The sequence below is a fragment of the Hemiscyllium ocellatum genome, chromosome 2 (assembly GCF_020745735.1).
Source record: "Hemiscyllium ocellatum isolate sHemOce1 chromosome 2, sHemOce1.pat.X.cur, whole genome shotgun sequence".
Lineage (NCBI taxonomy): Eukaryota > Metazoa > Chordata > Chondrichthyes > Orectolobiformes > Hemiscylliidae > Hemiscyllium > Hemiscyllium ocellatum.
Genome location: NC_083402.1, coordinates 66,799,885 through 66,812,264, shown reverse-complemented (window position 1 = coordinate 66,812,264; position 12,380 = coordinate 66,799,885). Strand labels below are relative to the sequence as shown.

Genomic DNA, 12,380 nt, shown 5'->3' with positions numbered 1-12,380 from the left:
CAGAAATGTTTTCACAGCCATCCCCAAATCTAAGACATATCACATCTACATTGTCTTGGGAAATAACTGAGTCAGGAAATCGTTTGCATTATATCGCATGTGAGAAACCTCGCACCTAACACCAGGAAAAGACAGATTTATTCTCACCCTGTTTTCCGTCAACCAATTCTCAAATCTATGTCAGTATACTACTCTATCCTGAGAGATTTAAATTTTAGGAGAAAGCGGAGGACTGCAGATGCTGGAGATAAGAGCTGAAAATGTGTTACTGGAAAAGCGCAGCAGGTCAAGCAGCATCCAAGGAGCAGGAGAATCGACGTTTCGGGCATGAGCCCTTCTTCAGGAATTCCTGAAGGGAATTCCTGTGCTTTTCCAGCAACACATTCAGATTTAAATTTTACCCTTGAGCTTCTTGTGCATGACCTTTATGGAAATCGTTCATGAAATCCAAATACACTGCATCTACTGGTTCTCCCTTAGCTATTTTACGAGTCAGTTTCGCAAACAACTCTGGTCGAATACGATTTCTGTTTCATAAATCCATGTCAAATATGTTTCATCCTGTCAATATTTTCCAAAGATGCTGTTATCATGTCTTTTATAATAGACTCAAGCATTTTTGCCACTACTGATGTTAGGCTAACTAGATTGAAAGAGGCAGGAAGAAAAAGGAGTTATACAGGACTCAAAACATCAACTCTGTTGCCCTCCAGATAGTGCCAGAGCTCTTGAATTTTTCTAGCATTTTCTCTCATCTTTTCAGATTTCCAGAACCTGCAGTATTTTTCTTTTATTTCTGCAAGCTATGTTTTCACGTAAGAAATAAATTTTTATTTTTAAATTTTTAAAGCTTCTCGGAATAATTTACTATATACAGTGAAACACTATAATTTCATTCTTTTTGGTCATTCAGGATCAAAGGGAGTAGTGAAAACACAAAACTTAAGATCAGAAGGTGTGGCTATGTTAAAGGAAAGGAGAAGCAAGATACAGAAGTTTGGCATCCAAGAGTTGTCGGAACTTGCAATCCTCAACACCAGAAGGCAAATGCTAGATGAGATGAAGGATGAAAAAGAACTGTGGATCAGCACAACTCTGAAATAGAGTCAGTCACTTGAAGAAACCGATCGTAACCTTCATGGGAACCTCAAGATTTGAGGAAGCCTGCTAGCTGTAACCATGGATGGATCTGAAACACCAAGGTTGAAATTTCAGTTGGAACCTGTGTAGAATTATTAAAAATCAGCAGATGTTGAGGAGGAGCGATGTGACAATGAAACCAAGTTTTGGAAGTGACCTGATCAAACATGAGAAAGAAAATAATCTGCAGGTATTTTTAAGAATTCCCTGACATGTCTTATGGGCTCAGTCCTGTTCTCAAATTCACCACTGAGAAGGAAAAGTCAAATAACCTAACATCAACTGTTTGCACAAAAATAAGTCAGCAAAGTACTTTGGATTTGTAGAGACTACTGCAACCTGGCTTACAGGGAACGATGGTCTGACACGTGCTAAGATGCAAAGTATTAACAATAATTTAACAAGGCTATTCGTATGCGTTTACCACTGGATCAGACACAGCATATAAGTCTAATTAGGACACTTAGAGGCATCTCCATTGAAAAATTAATATTGGTTAAGTATAAACGAGGATTTTTGGTTCAGGTGAGAAATTTAGTAGAGTTGCAATCAATCGGGCTTGTGCTGAAAAAGAGCTACCATTAAAAAAAGTTCCAAACGGTATTATGAGATTCACTTGCTTGTCTGATATTTCTCAACTAAATACAGTAAATCCTCAGTACCTGTGCATTCACAACTTGCGAACTTATGTATCCATGCCAAAACGTAAAAAACAAAATTCAACATCCAGGGCAAAACTCAAGTATCCACCAGTTTTAATCTTTTTTAGAAGATGTATTTTTAATGGCTCCGCACTCGCGAATTTCATTGGTGCCAGCAGTGGAGGAGGAGGTGGGCTCAGAACTGGATACTGAGGAATGACGAATTCTGATTATTTCTGATGACATCATTAAAAGCGAGCCTACAACCTGAACAAATATTGTCAGGTACCTCCAAAGTAAAAACAAAGATGTTTTTAAAAAAAAAGACAAAATGCCAATAATCTACCAATGAAATTTAAAATAAAGTGGAAGACATATGCTTCTCTTAAATCTTATTAGTGATTCAATAAGTTAGCTGGTTTTGAATTGATTTCATGTTTTCCTTCAAGCAGAAACCATTTTCATTCATTTTTATCTTTGTTACTAAAGTTTGTTTTTCTGTAGAGAATTATGCATAGTTGATAATAAAGCTACAATTTAGAAGATGATTTAGAAAACAAATGTGATCAGAACTTGACAGAAAAGTCCATAATCTTATGAAAATATTACTTAACTCCCTCTTTAAAGATACTACCTGACCTATATCTACTCCTGACATGTTACGGTTTTACTATCCATCATCATCTTTTTGTACAGATTACAACACATAAAAATGACCTCAAAAATCATCTCAGACTTATAGGATACAATCTTTATTGCAGAACACAGATTCACAGATAAGTCAAGAAGCTTAATTTAAATATACTCAATTCAAAGTTAAAACTATTAATCCAACCAAAGGCAGCTCTAACAATTGACAAGACACAAGGGTCAAGTTCAAATGTTTTGAATTTCAAATCAGATGAGACATTAAACTAAGGACCCAGATATCTTCTCTGGTATAGAATTTCAATACACTATGACAAGGAAAAGTAAAGGAGATCTCCCTGATACTCAGGTCAGTATTGATCCCTCAACTAATGTCAGAAAACAGAACATCTGAGCACCATCCCAATGTGACAGAGACCTTGCTGCATGGAAATTGGCTGTAATTTTCTTATATTAGAGCTGTGACTACATTTTAACAGTACTTAATTGGCTGTACTTTGGGAAGTTCTGGCATCATGAAAGGCCTTACATAACTGCAATTTCATTTTTTATTTTCAAACTCAGTGCTTTTTCAAAGTAAAAGTTTGGAAAGTCTTATTAATCCTCTGCTTTACACTCACAGGTGGTTAGTTTCAGTCACACATTCTCGGAAGACTCTCATGGCCTTGGAGAGAAACTGCAAAGCAGGAATATAAGTATCAAAAAAGGCAAAGACAGCTTCCTGGAGGGTGAACAGTGAGCATAAGCAACCCCAAAAACTGGGATAAACTTATGCTGGGACTAACCACTCCTCAAAATACTGTAATTATATTTTAACCAGCTAGGTAGCAAGCCTGCACAAAGCCATAATTAAATAACCTTTGCAATAATCTAAATTGTAGAATTTCATAGTATATTGGACTAAATGGCACTCAACTTAATAAAAGTACATTTCTCAAACAAAAAGAAATTTGCAATTTGGCATCAAGGCATCCAATCCCAAATCTAGGATACAATAGCACACTCTTGCTGAAGAATTTAGAACATTCACGTGGCTCAATTTCTTTTGGGTGGGGATGGGGCTGTGCTTTCCTTTTATTGCTAATTATTCTGCTACAAAGTGCACAAGTAAATATGTTAAATAAAGACAGGATCAGTGTTGGTTTTAATTCCTCCCATAAAAGAACACACGAATCTCTAACAATAATGAAAAATAGCTACTTGAATATAACACCCTGGCCTGCCATCATCTCTAGAATGACACCTAAACAACAGTCATAACTTTCAAGACAGGAGAATATTTTTTAAAAATGTTATTTGATATATTCAATTTCTTTTAACCAAATATGCCAAAGAAAAACAAGTATTCCACTTATTGCAATGGTGAAAAATTCAGTCGTTGAGGAAAAGTCAACAAATATCAATGAATTACTAAGTTTGTTACAATGAACCATCACAACACTTGTTGAAAATGTGTTGCTGGTTAAAGCACAGCAGGTCAGGCAGCATCCAAGGAATAGGAAATTCGACGTTTTGGGCATAAGCCCTTCATCAGGAATGAGAAGAGGGTGCCAGGCAGGCTAAGATAAAAGGTAGGGAGGAGGGACTTGGGGGAGGGGCGATGGAGATGTGATAGGTCTCACTGAAATCCTTGTAGAGGGAGGAAGAGAGTTTCTTCAAGGAAGGCATCCTTGCAAGAGGATTGGAGGAAGAGAGCTTCTTCAAGGAAGGCAGGAGGAAGAGAGCTTCTTCAAGGAAGGCAAGGAGGTTCCCACCACCCTGCCAATATAGGTTAAACCCTCCCGAAGACCTCTAGCAAACCTGGTCCCCAGGATATTGGTGCCCTTCCAGTTCAGATGCAACCAGTCTTTCTTGTACAAGTCCCACCTTCCCAGAAGGTATCCCAATGATCCACATATCTGAAGCCCTTCCTCCTACACCAGCCCTGCAGCCACGAGTTCATCTGAACTCACTCTCTATTCCTAGCCTCACTAGCCTGTGGCACTGGTAGCAATCCTGGAATTACTACTCTGCTTGCCCTGCCTTCTAGCTTCCAACCCAAACACCCTATATTCTGTTTTCAGTCCTCCTCCATTTCCCTACCTATGTCATTGGTATTGGTTAGAAGACAGATTCACTGAATCTATTGAAACGTGTTATCTGTAGAATATTGACAAATCCACTCAAAATGTACCTATTGTTCACACATTTAAAAAAACCTTATATTGTTCTAACGTTTTCAAATATATTCCTGTGTGCATCCTCTCCATCTTATGAAGGAGATGCTTACAGAATTCAGCCACTACTTGCAGGCAGACTTGCAGCCTCAGATCAGTGATGGCTATGGCTATAAAGATAAAACTGTAGCTGTGAATTTTGTTATGGATCATTCCTGTTCGGAGCAGATGAAATCAGTAATATCTCCCAGTTCACTGTCCCAACCACTGCTGTTTAAGTAAGGCGAATAACACTCCTTATGCTAGGATGCCATCACAACACTTGTACTTCCATGTTTTGCAGTTGCTTCAATTTCTGTTTTTTGTGTATTCATGCACTAGTTATACCAACTACAAACGGGATTGTGTATAAAAGACATTTTAAACAATTGCAAATTAAATCCCTTCAACACAAATGAGGGTAGGAACCATATGAAACTTGAAAGGATTCAGAAAAGATTTACAAGGATGTTGCCAGGGTTGGAGGATTTGAGCTATAGGGAGAGGCTGAACTGGCTGGGGCTGTTTTCCCTGGAGTGTCGGAGCTGAGGAGTAACCATACAGAGGTTTACAAAATTGAGGAGCATGGATAGGATAAATAGGCAAAGTCTTTTCCCTGGGGTCAGAGAGTCCAGAACTGGAGGACAGAGGTTTAGGGTGAGAGGGGAAAGATATAAAAGGACCTAAGGGGCAACTTTTTCTCACACAGGGTGATACGGGTATGGAATGAGCTGCCAGAGGAAGTGGAGGCGGCTGGTACAATTGCAACATTTAAGAGGCATTTGGATGGATATATGAATAGGAAGGGTTTGGAGGGATATGGGCCGGGTGCTGGCAGGTGGGACTAGATTGGGTTGGGACATCTGGTCGACGTGGACGGGTTGGACCCAAGGGTCTGTTTCCATGCTGTACATATCCAAATAAAAATTTCTAGATAAGTATAAAAATGTACATAATTTAACCACACAACGTAAATATTCTTGAGGAAAACCAAACACCATAGCAAAACTCTATCATGATATACTGCAATTCAGCTGTTCGTAAGTCTTTGGTCCACAAGTCTTCGTAAAAATTCTCCATTTTAAAACAGAATCTGAAAATATGTGGGGTAGAAAAGGCTTGTGGAATAACTAGAGTGAGAGCACACAACCATATTAGTGTAGATTCTGTTATGGTGCTGAAATGAAGTGTGGAAAATCCTGTATTTTAAATGACAGTTCATAAATAATTTAATATGATTTTCTAAGCATTCAGTTCAGAGTGCAGATTTCAGCTGAGCCATTGCATTATTTCATAGAATAAAAATCACAGCAGCTGTTTCCCTTTCCATAAAGCCCACTTCATGGTACAATTTACTCTGACTAACATAGCTTCATTTCAATTCAAATAATGTCATACGCAACATTTTTGTCTTTAACAGGGCTTCCACTGTAACATATTAAACCTGACTTCCAATTTTTTTAAAAATCAGCAATGCAGCAGCATTAGCTGTTACGCAGCTTTTGTAGCTGAGATTGCAATCACCCATAATATGCACTCATTCTGTCACTATAAAGACACAGCAAAGCATCACTAAAACAAATACCTTATTGAGAATAAAAAAAATGAGGCTCATGACCACCAGATCAATAAAAAGAAACACATTGCAATTTTATCAATCCCCGCATCAAAACCTAATACATAGGCAACTGCAATATAACCTCATAGGCTTATTCTCAAATCAAGAAATCCGCAATAGTTTCTTTATTCCTAATCAGAATGAACCAGGATTTCATTCAGCATGTCATTTAAATTTTTTGGGTTCATTCTAGTTTCTGGAGACATTAGTGCTTAAGCAGCAGGCAGTATCAATCCTTTACAGAGTACAATGCCCCCTTCTTTCCCAACCCTTCTTTTCAGAACAGGAAAAGCTGATGTGCACAAAATGAAGCCATATCTAATCTGCTGCAATAACAAACCCATTTAACAGTAAATACAAACACAGTAGTACAATTATATAATACTGCCTAACAATAAGACAATCATTTTAAAAATGGTTTTTCACCTACCCCATTTCTGAAGCAGTGCATACCTCCATTTTCCCACCCTTTCTTGTGTTAAAGCACAAGTGAACACAGCCATTCCACTCACGTGATCACTTAATCATCCAATAAGATTGCAGACAATCTCCTTTAGTTCTGGAGGATATTTGCTGGCCTTCATCCAGAAGATTACACAGCTGCTTCCTATAGTCAATTAAATCCCTGTCTGTATGAGTGGTAGAGGCTGCTTGCCATAGCAGATGATTGGCACAAGGCCAATAGGTCCGAGCAACTAGAAGGTCACACCTGCTGTCACCAATGCTTGGAATCAGCAGCAATTTAAAAAACCAAAATCCACGTGTGCATTTGCCCAAATCAGCTACAAGCAGCTTTGTCTCACATTCGATAAAACATCCAAATCTGGCCACCGAATTCGTATTCCAAATGTTTTCTAATTACAGTCAGAGTTAAAGAGTCATTCCTGCATGGAGGTAAGTCAGTCCATTGACTCCATGTGGTCTCCCTCTGTAGAGCAATGCATTAAGTTCCATTCTTTTCCTGTAGCCTATTTCCCCTTTTAGTGCATATCTGATTTTCTAGCCAATATCCACTTGAAATCTTCGATTGGCTAAGCTTCATCAAGTTCATTAACATCAAATTTCGGGTCATTATGACTTACTGCTTTTAAAAAAAATTCCTGGGAGGGCTTTCATGGCAGAGTGACAGTGTCCTTACTTCTGAGCCAGGAGGACCAGGTTAGAATCCCACCTGCTCCAGATGTCTCTCATAACACATGCAAACAGGTTGATCAGAAAATATCTGCAAGGAATGGAATAATCCCTGGTATTCATTCATCATGGATATAGTGAGGGGTCTCTTGTGGCACAATGGTGTCTGAACTAGGAGACCCTCTGATCAAGTCCCATCTATTCCAAAAGTGTGTAATAATTTCTCTGAGCAGGTTGATTAGAAAACATGAGCAAGTTTTCCTTCTTTCCTTTTACTTCTTGCCCAAACCTTAAACCTGTGTCCTCTAGCTTTTGTTCTAACAACAACTTTAACCCGTCCACCTGGAATACTCTGGACAGCTTTGGTCCTATTAGTTAAGGGGAGATATACTGGCTATGGAGGCAGTCCACAAAAGGTTCACAAGGTTGTTCCCAGATTTGGAGGACTGTCTTTTGAGGGGGTATTGAATGGTTTGGGCCTGTATTCAATGATATTGAGAAGGATAAAGAATGAAATTATTAAAATACAAGATTCTCAGGAGGGGTGTCAGGATGGATACTGAGAGGTTTCCAATAGGGGGGGGGGGGGGGGGGAATCACGAGTTCTACTAGAAGCAGGGGTCATGAGCAAGGAAACATAATTAGAGAATCAGGGACACTCGCTTAAACCAGAGATAAAATCACTGAGGTCCATAGCACAGGAAATAACCTTCCAACCCATCATGTTGCATTGGTCAAAAACAACCACTTAATTATTCTAATCACATCTTCCAGGCACCTGGCCCAGAACATTGTGGTCTTAGCATCCAAATGCCTATCTAAATATTATGAGGGTTTTTGTCTCTACCACCCTTCAGGCACTGATTCGAGGATTGCCACCATCCTCTGGGTGAAGATTTTTTTTTTCCACATCACATTCCCTCTAAACCTCGAGCCCAATATCTTAAGGTCATTGATTCCTCTACCAAGGGGTAACATTCCTCCTGTGGACCCTATCCATGCCCCTCAATTTTATACATCTCAATCATGTGTCCCCCTTAAATTCCTCTGCTCCCAGTCTATCCAATCTCTCTTCATAACTAAAACACTCCAGCCCAGCCAACATCCTGATCAATCTTTCTGCATCCTCTCCAGTGCAATCGCATCCACCCTTTAATGTGGCCCCAACATTGATCCCTGCAGAACCCCACAATACACAGGCTTGCACTCAACTCCTCAACCATCACCTTCTGCTTCCTACCACACTGCCAATTCTGGATCCAATTTTCTCTCCCACCAGGGAGTCAATGTTTGGAAAACTCCTCAGAATCTTGTGAAGGCTAGTTCAAAGCTGAAAATGTGTTGCTGGAAAAGCAAAGCAGGTCAGGCAGCATCCAAGGAGCAGAATCAATGCAAGTATTAAAAGAAGATGCAAATAGATTTTTTTTAAGGCACAAGAAACTATAGGCCTGTTAGCATGACCTCAGTTGTACGAAAAATTGTAGAGTCCATTATTAAGGATGACATTGCAAACTACTTGGAAGGGCATGGTAAAATAGGCCAGAGTCATCATGGCTTTGTCAAGGGTAAATCATACCTGACAAATCTGTTAGAATACTTTGAGGAGGTAACAAGCACGTTAGACAAAGGAGAGGCAGTTGACCTCATCTATGAGGATTTCCAGAAGGCCTTTGACAAGGTGCTGCACTGGATGCAGCTAAGACAAGAGCCCATGCTGTCAGGGGCGAGATACTGGCATTAACAGAGGTATTGCTGAATGGTAGAAGACAGAATAGAGATAAAGGGAATTTTCAGGATGGCAGCCAGTGACTAGTGGAGTTCTGCAGGGGTCAGTATTGGGATCACAACTATTCATGTTGTACATTAATGATTTGGATGAAGGAACTGAAGCCATTTGCTGCTACATTTGTAGATGACAAAAAGTAGGTGTGGATCAGATAATATTGAGGAAACAGAGGTTGCAGACGGACTTGGACATGCTAGGCAAGTGGGCAAAGAAGTGGCAGATGGAATACGATGTGGCAAACTGAGAGGTTATACATTTTAGTAGGATTAAGTCTGCTCTGCCATTCGAGCATGACTGGGGTGTTTCTCAAATCCATTCTCCTGCCTCTCCCCATAACTCTTGATCCACTTACTAATCAAGAACCTGTCTAAAATATACTCAAATGACTCAGCCTCCATAGCCTTTTGCGGCAGTGTTCCACAGGCTCACCACCTTCTGGCTGAAGAAATTCCTCATCTCAGTTCGAAAGAGTCTTCGCTTCATTCTGAGGCTTCGCCCTTGGGTCCCGATCTCTCTCATGATTGGAAACATCTTCTCCACCTCTATTCTATCCAGGCCCCGCTGTATCGTGTAAATTTTGAACAGATTCCACCCCACACTCATGCACCAATCATTCTAAACTCTATTGAGAGCAGCTACAGAATTCTCAACCGCTCCTCTTATGACAAAGCTTTCATCCCTAGCATCATTGATGTAAACCTCCTCTGGAACTCCCTTACTCTAACATCCTAGTAAATCCTTTCTGAACCTCTCCAATTTAATAATATCCTTCCTAAAGCAGGGCAACCAGAACTGTACACAGTACTCTAAACGTAGCCTCACCAACATCCTGTACAACCGTAAAATGAAGTCCAAACTCCGACACTCAACAGTCTACACAATGAGGGCAAACATTGCCAAATGCATTCTTTGCCATCCTGTCTACCTGTGAGACAACAATCAAGGAACCTTTTTAATGATAATTATTACTTTCAATTTCTTGTTCTCACTAGTCACCTAACCTTCTAATTCTGGGAGATCTTTTATATCTTCTTCAAAGACATAGAATACTCATTTCACTTCTCTGCTATTTCTTCTTTCCCCTCTATAATATCTCGGAGATGCACAGCACTGAAACAGACCCTTCAATCCAACTTGTCCGTGCCGATCAGATATCCTCGACTAATCTAATCTCATTTGCCAGCACTTGGCCCATGTCCCTCTAAACCCTTCCTCTTCATATACTCATCCAAATGCCTTTTAAATGTTGCAATTGTACCAGCCTCCAACACTTCCTCTGGCAGTTCATTCCAGACACACAACACCCTGTGTGTGAGAAAGTTGCCACTGAGGTCCCTCTTAAATCTTTCCCCTCTTACTTATGCCCTCTAGATCGGGACTCCCCCACCCCAGGGAAAAGACCTTGTCTCTTTACCTTACTCATGCCTCTCATGATTTTATAAACTTGTATAAGGTCACCCCTCAGCCTCCGGTGCTCCAGGGAAAATAGCCCCAGCCTATTCAGCCTTTCCCTATAGATTAAACCCTCCAACCCTGGCAACATCTTTGTAAATCTTTTCTGAACCCTTTCAAACTTCACAACATCCTTCCAAATAGGAGGGAGATCAGAATTGCACACAATATTCACTGTCTGCCTATAACTGACCCACAATTATCTTAATCAAACATTTCCTTTTTACATACTGACAGAAGCTATTGTCTATAAGTCTGATTGTATGCTTTTGTTCATTTTTATTCAAATTCTATTCTCCCTGTCAGTTTCTTGCTCCTCCTTTGCTGTGGTCTGAAATTTTTCCAATGTTCAAGCTTTCTTCCATTTCTCTTCATTTTACATAAGCCCTAAAAACATCCTTTGTTAGCCACAGTTATCTGGCTCTTTTGGATGGTTTGTACTCTGAAGGAATGTAAATTAGGTAATAATTATTTAAAAGATTATCCATGGCTAGGTACTATACTTTCAAGTCAAGATGCAGTGAAGTCGAAAGATTTCTGTCTTATCCATGCTACATACTTCAAATCTCCAGATTAACTTCATACCCCATACTACCACTAATGTTTGGTGACCTATACTAATGCCTGCTGCCTCTTGCTCTCTCTTAGCTATATCTGGATTCCACATTTGTTCTTCCTAGATCCAAGATCCTCCCTCATATACTCACTGCATTGCTTATTAGAATCAGCACAACACTACCTCTTTTCTCTTTGTGCCTGTCCTTTCCAAACGTTCAATATTCCTGATTATTCAATTCCCAATCTTAGTTACGCTGCAGCCACATTTCCATATTGGCAATCAGATCATATCGTTTAACTTTACTTGTGTTTTTAAAACAGCATGCATTCAGGTAGAGCATTCTTTACTTTGTACCTTCCGACATTATTCTGCATTCCAAGTTCGGAGGGAATAGTGTTTAAACAAATTTGTCACAAAAGTAGAACAAGAATGAAGTAGTGGGGTAGAGATCCAGTTTGGAGGGCCTTCTGACACATTAGCAGTTCTATCATAAAAAATACTCCAGGATGGATCAAACAGAGGAGCAGATGCAACGTAGTCGATACTAGTATGGAGTGTATGAGTGCAAATCCACAATATGATAAAAAAAGGTTGACAAGCTAAAAAGGTATAAGCAGTTACATTGCATTATGATATAATTACAAAAGGTCCAGCTCAAAGGAAGAATGGTAACTTAACATTTCTGAATAGCTTGCAATCAGGAAAGACAAGAAAAAAAAAGGGGCTTTTGGCAGCATAATTACTGTTATGAAACCACAAAGCAAAGAACAGCAAAAGGCTTCAAAGACAGAATCTGTATACTGTAATTTGAATTAAAACAAAAGTGAAGAGGTATTACACTCTTGGGTATAGACAATAGGCCAAATAATGTGCAAGAGGGAGAGGATTGCATATACTGCCAAATTATAGTGGGAAGAATTTTAAATACTGTTAGTGATAATGAAGAACAATTTATGTCGATAATAAAGAGAGAAATTCCTGAAATGCAAATGAGAATTTTGTTTCCTACAGAAGCGATTAAAAAACATTGCTGGATTGAGTTCAAAGTAATAAAGTATGGCAATGGAATGAGTTTCAGAAGGAGAACATTTAGGAAACAATGATTATAGTTGAAAGTATTTATTGAACAGATCAAAGTAAAATAAAATGTAAAGACATGCAACTCAAGAAAAGTTATTGTCAGCAAGTTGAAAAGTGAACTGGTCTCAGT

At 39.3% G+C, this 12,380-nt stretch overlaps 1 protein-coding gene across 5 annotated transcripts in view; it reads right to left on the bottom strand.

Moving 5' to 3' along the window:
* apc (APC regulator of WNT signaling pathway) overlaps positions 1–12,380 on the bottom strand; it is a 193,807-nt gene that overhangs the window by 125,769 nt on the left and 55,658 nt on the right. The gene's annotated exons all lie outside the window — the stretch shown is intronic.